This window comes from Bos grunniens, chromosome 3 (assembly GCF_055505025.1).
Source record: "Bos grunniens cultivar Pamir isolate PY7600 chromosome 3, Bosgru_T2T1.0, whole genome shotgun sequence".
NCBI lineage: Eukaryota > Metazoa > Chordata > Mammalia > Artiodactyla > Bovidae > Bos > Bos grunniens.
This window is the reverse complement of record NC_141167.1, coordinates 49840099-49846837: the sequence shown is the minus strand read 5'-3', so window position 1 is coordinate 49846837 and position 6739 is coordinate 49840099. Positions and strand designations below refer to the sequence as shown.

Genomic DNA, 6739 nt, shown 5'->3' with positions numbered 1-6739 from the left:
TCAAAGAATTCAATAAAACAGCAATAACAACACAGTGACACCACTAAATAAAACAAAGGATTTCTAAAAACTTTTTTTTGTTGTTAATAAAGAAACACTGAATGTCTAACATATCTACAGATATAGTCTCCCAGGTAATACATCATTGATATTTTTGAATCTTCTTAATATTTCTAGCCCCATAGCTGATAACATATAAATGGAATGAGTCAAAAGTTGAAAGAAAGGCCAGAATTATGATTGACCGTTCTCAGAGATCAATACTAATTCTATTCTAAAAGTGAAAGTGAAGTCGCTCAGTCGTGTCCGACTCTTTGCAGGCCCATGGACTGTAGCCCACCAGGCTCCTGCATCCATGGATTTCTCCAGGCAAGAGTACTAGAGTGGGTTGCCATTTCCTTCACCAGGGGATCTTCCCTACCCAGGGATCTTCCCTACCCAGGGATCGAACCTGGGTCTCCCGCATTGTAGGCAGATGCTTTACCGTCTGAGCCACCAGGGAAGTCGTAATTCTATTCTAAACCTATGATGATTGTGTCTCTTTAAAATCTTTTTAAGGTTATTATTATTTTCTCAAATAACAAAATAGTGGCATTTATATTTGCAATGTCCAGCTGATGGATGAATTTGAGACAGAATTCCTATATAATGTTTTATCATTCATATATTTTTTCAAGAAAAAAAGATATATCATCATATGCCATTATATATATGTATCAGGCATATTTCCCAGAATTTTATAAAATACATGTCTTAATTAGTGATAATAGATAGATGATACAAACTTATTTAGATTTTTAACATCCCTTATTATTGTTTACTACAATTAAAATTAAAAGTTAAAAGAGTAAAATTTGAAGGCTTCAGTATATCTCAATTTTTTGGCCAGTATTGGTATTCCTGTATTTTGACTTCAGAAGTTATGCATAAATGGATCTGCATGATTATATCTGTTCAATGTTAGCAGAAGATGTTTTTACAAAGTTAATTGCCAGTTAATGGTTTTATATTGAAGAAAATATATCCCTCCAATTAATGTTTCAATCCATCTCTTGAAATAAACTAAGAGATAAATTTTTTTATTTAAAAAAATAAAACAAAACCCTTTTGGTTATTTACTAGGATTAATATATGATGAAAGCTGCATTAGTTGGAAATTATAACTTCTACATTGGATTTATTTTATCTAAAAAGACAAATTCTTTCTTTAAAAATAATTTATTTAAAAACTGCATTTGAAATATCTCTTTTACCATGAGGAAGCAATATAGCCCAGCATTATCTCCAGTTATAAACAAATGGACACATGGACAAAATACATAAAATAAGTTTTTTCAAATATTAGACAAAGACAGAACAGGACTCTGATTTCTGAAACAAAGGAAACTAAGGTGGAAAGCTCTACAATCTTCTCAGCTTTCTGCCTAGGGTCAATTTCTGGACCACAACGAAGGGAAAATAATCCAACAAAATATGGCAATTTCGGTGCTTGAAGAGAAACAGATCATAGTTTGGAAATAGTTTGGAGGTATCTAGATTTTGCTCGTCAGACTACCAAGGATCATATAGAGACAGAGAAAGTGCTAGAAATCTGTTTAATTTTTCCCTAGAGTCTTTGGCTGAATATCAATCTGCATACACAGTAAAAATTTAGGAGGCCCAACTAAAACTTGTCAACAGGGCCTTGAATCATTCAAGTAAGTTCCCAACAGTCAAAAAGAAGAGACATATCTTCAGTAAAATGGAAGATATGTGGTAGAGACAACAGAAGAATTCCTTAAGATTCCTGGAAGTGTTGGTATATAGTTTCAAACCAACTTGGATTCTTTCTTTCTTGGACTCATTATTTTCTTCTAATTTTGTTTCTAGTTCTATGTTTATGTCTCAAACATTTAGTAAACCTATTGCTCTGGACTGTGAACTTCATAAGTTCATATGTCTCATCTTTGCCCCATGCTTAGGTGATACAGGATGGCTTGAGTTGACCAGAGTTGAATATTTCCCTTCCTCACTTTAGTTAGGCTCTGATAATACTTTAGCTTAACCTTGGGTTAATAGTTTTTGTTTTTGTTTTTGTTTTTTTGATAACAGGTGTTGTTAAGAAGAACACTATATTTTAAATATACTCTGGTGTATATTAAAATGGCTTATTTTTTCTTCTCCCTGCCAGAGTGCCCAGGGATTTGCTCAGATATTTGCTATGGGAACCTGATGGACACTTGGAAGTAGTTATAATGGTATTTTGTGGTCCTCCCAAACTCTCTCTGAGATTTTAATTCTCACAGTTGACACAACTGAGCCTCCAGAAATTTGTCTATTACACTTTAGACTTTCCTACCCCAGCATTGGTTCTCAGCAATTTCTGTTGGTGCATCTTTGCTCTGCTAAGTCTTGATGACCTGCACTCACCTGACTGTCTTTGTTTTTGGGGGCACATTTGCCTTACATCTTCCTCTCTCTTGTGGATCCAGTAAGAATTAATTTTACAGCCTTTCCAGGTTTTTAATTGATTAGATGCAGTGATAACTACCAAAGTCCCTATGTATGAATCTACAGTATGCATTTTTGTAGTTCTCTTGTTCTTTCACTCTCTCTGTCTCCCCACGCCTTTCCTTCTCTCTTCACATCCTTCTCTCACTCTCTTTTCTGCACACAAAGACATTTTTAACAGAAGGACTTTTAAATTTTCTTAGTTTGGAAACACAATATCCAAGGAATATAATTACACACCATCAAATATTTTGTGAAGTTGTCATTCTTTGGACTCTATTTTGTTATAGAGACTTTTTTTCTCAAAATTTTGCTCATGGACTAGTGACCTCAGAATCAACTAGTGGTTCAGTTCACTTCAGTTCAGTAGCTCAGTCATGTCCGACTGTTTGCAACCCCATGAACTGCAGCACGCCAGGCATCCCTGTCCATTACCAACTCCAGGAGTTTACCCAAACTCATGTCCATTGAGTTAGTGATGCCATCCAACCATCTCATCCTCTGTCGTCCCCTTCTCCTCCTGCCCCCAATCCCTCCTAGCATGAGGGCCTTTTCAAATCAATCATCTCTTTGCATCAGGTGGCCAAAGTATTGTAGTTTCAGCTTCAACATCAGTCCTTCCAATGAACACCCAGGACTGATCTCCTTTAGAATGGACTGGTTGGATCTCCTTGCAGTCCAAGGGACTCTCAAGAGTCTTCTCCAACACTACAGTTCAAAAGCATCAATTCTTCTGTGCTCAGCTTTCTTTATAGCCCAACTCTCACATCCATACTTGACTACTGGGAAAACCATAGATTTGACTAGACAGACCTTTTTTTGACAAAGTAATGTCTCTGTTTTTTAATATGCTGTCTAAGTTGGTCATAACTTTTCTTCCATTGAGTAAGTGTCTTTTAATTTCATGGCTACAATCACCATCTGCAGTGATTTTGGAGCCCCCCAAAATAAAGTCAGCCACTATTTCCCTATCTTTTTGACATGAAGTGATGGGACTGATGCCATGATCTTAGTTTCCTGAATGTTGAACTTTAAGCCAACTTTTTCACTCTCCTCTTTCACTTTCATCAAGAGGCTCTTTAGTTCTTATTCATTTTCTGCCATAAGGGTGGTGTCATCTGCATATCTGAGGTTATTGGTATTTCTTCCAGCAATCTTGATTCCAGCTTGTGCTTCCTCCAGCCCAGCATTTCTCATGGTGTACTCTGCATAATAGTTAAATAAGCAGGGTGACAATATACAGCCTTGATGTACTCCTTTTTCTATTTGGAAACAGTCTGTTTTTCCACGTCCAGTTCTAACTGTTGCTTCGTGACCTGTATACAGGTTTCTCAAAAGGCAGGTCAGGTGGTCTGGTATTCCCAACTCTTGAAGAATTTTCCAGTTTATTGTGATCCACACAGTCAAAGGTTTTGGCATAGTCAATAAAGCAGAAATAGATGTTTTTCTGGAACTCTCTTGCTTTTTCCATGATCCAGCAAATTTTGGCAATTTCATCTCTGGTTCCTCTGCCTTTTCTAAAACCAGCTTGAACATCTGGAAGTTCACAGTTCTGAAGCCTGGCTTGGAGAATTTTGAACATCAGTTTTTGGCATTGCCTTTCTTTGGGGTTGGAATGAAAACTGATATTTTCCAGTCCTATGTCCACTGCTGAGTTTTCCAAATTTGCTGACATATTGAGTGGAACACTTTCACAGCATCATCTTTTAGGATTTGAAATAGCTCAACTGGAATTCCATCATCTCCATTAGCTTTGTTCGTAGTGATATTCCCCCCAAGGCCCACTTGACTTCACATTCCAGGATGTCTGTCTCTAGGTGAGTGATCATACCATCGTGATTATCTGGGTCATAAAGATCTTTTTGGATAGTTCTTCTGTGTATTCTTGCCACCTCTTCTTAATATCTTCTGCTTCTGTTAGGTCCATACCATTTCTGTCCTTCACTGAGCCCATCTTTGCATGAAATATTCCCTTTGTATCTCCAATTATCTTGAAGAGATCTCTAGTCTTTCCTATTCTATTGTTTTCCTTTATTTTTTTTTGCATTGATTGCTGAGGAATGCTTTCTTATCTCTCTTTGCTATTCTTTGGAACTCTGCATTCAAATGGGAATATCGATCCTTTTCTCCTTTGCTTGTCGCTTCTCTTCCTTTCACAGCTGTTTGTAAGGCCTCCTCAGACAGCCATTTTGGTTTTTTGCATTTCTGTTTTTTGGGGATGGTCTTGATCCCTGTCTCCTGTACTATGTCACAAACCTCTGTCCATAGTTCATCAGGCACTCTGTCTGTCACATCTAGTTCCTTAAATCTATTTCTCATTTCCACTGTATAATCATAAGCGATTTGATTTAGGTCATACCTGTATGGTCTAGTGGTTTTTTCCTACTTTCTTCAATTTAAGTCCGAATTTGGCAATAAGGAGTTCATGATCTAAGCCACAGTCAGCTCCCGGTCTTGTTTTTGCTGACTGTATAGAGCTTCTCCATCTTTGGCTGCAAAGAATATAATCAATCTGATTTTGGTTTGACCATCTGGGGATGTCCATGTATAGAGTCTTCTCTTGTGTTGTTGGCAGAGGATGTTTCTTATGACCAGTGCATTCTCTTGGCAAAACTCTATTAGCCTTTGCCCTACTTCATTCTGTACTCCAAGGCCAAATTTGCCTGTTACTCCAGGTATTTCTTGACTTCCTACTTTTGCATTCCTGTCCACTATAATGAAAGTGAAGCTCCAAAGATATCCATGTTTAATCTCCAGAATCTGTGAGTAAATTATATGAAATGGAAAAGGAAATTTTGCAAATGTTACTATATTAAGATACTGGATTATCCCGGTCTGCCCAGTGTAATCACAGGGATGCCTCTTATAAGAGGGGGGCAAGGCTATATGAGTCAGAGAAGGGAATGTGACTATGGGAGTAGATATAGACGTGATGTAAGGTCATAAGTGAAATAATAGAAATAGAAGCTGAAAAAGGCAAGTGAACAGGTATACATCTAAAACCTTCAGAAGGCAAGGCAGACCTTCAAACATTTTTTTTTTACTCTCTGGCACTGATTTTTGACTTCTGATCTCTACAGCTGTAAAATAAAAGTATATTGCTTTTAACCACTGTGTTTGTGGGAGTTTGGTAGAGCTGTAATAAGAAGTTAATATACCCAATTTGAAACTGATTACAAATGTCGTGTTTCAAGCCCCGCTTCTGACTTACCAAATAAGAATATGCATTTTAACAAACTGTCTAGCTAATTCATATGCACGTTACAGTTTGAGAAGCACTGCTTAGCATTGTGGTTTTTCTTAAACTTGGATCAAATTATTCTCTTATCCAAATGAAATACTGCTTTAATCATTTTGATCAGTCAGTTGTCAATTTATTAAAACTTCTGAAATGAAAATGTAAAGCCATTTGAAATCAATGAGAATATTATTGACCCATGTTTCTTCTGTATGCAGATCCAAAATACTTAATATCCTAACTATCTTGGATACACTGAACTTTTTTAACAAAAGTGAGTAACAGAGAACTATAAATCATAAATAAAAATACACCTGTCAAACATTCAGCTGTTTCAACTACATGGCTAGAACCTTAATTAGCTATATATGTATTTTTTTTATCTTTTGATTCTGATGTTTTCTCATCATAGTTTCAGTCTAACTTAATAGGTAGCTCTTGTAATCTTTTAGATTTCAAACTAAGGAGAAACTTTCATCATTGTAATAGATGATTTCCAGTTTCAATTTTATTGAAAGACAAGCAATGAATTCTCAATAATTGCCCATTGACAACAACAAAGCCACATTTGAATTGCAACCATCTTTGACTATGTATGTGCTTGGACTAAGTGGTTATCTAGACATTTTTACTATCTGATTCCTACATTTTGCATCCATCACTATGAAACAACATAATGATAAATACTGACTTCAGATAATTATGTTAGGCAATTGTTGACTGAAATCACTCACCTTGGCCAGGCAGGATAATAAGTGCTTATATGATTACTTTTACAATATGAGGTCCAGATAAGGAACACAGAATTCAAAAGGAGGGAGAAGACACTGGCCCATAATATGTTCTACCAACCTCCCAGAAATCTTCATACTGGAATCCATCTTGGCTGAGAGATGCATGTGCCACCAGGAAGCAGCCTGAGTCAGACCAAATATGGCAAGGTGCCATGACAGGCAAGAGACTACCCAGAAAGATAACTCCATTACCCTAAAACCTGAGACTGTGGGCCAT

The 6739-nt window shown here is 36.6% G+C and overlaps 1 non-coding gene across 1 annotated transcript; it reads right to left on the bottom strand.

The window, feature by feature from the left end:
• Positions 1-430: 430 nt before the first annotated feature.
• TRNAC-ACA (transfer RNA cysteine (anticodon ACA)) lies at positions 431-502 on the bottom strand. Its single transcript has one exon. It is a non-coding gene; the product is annotated as a tRNA-Cys (tRNA).
• Positions 503-6739: the final 6237 nt, after the last annotated feature.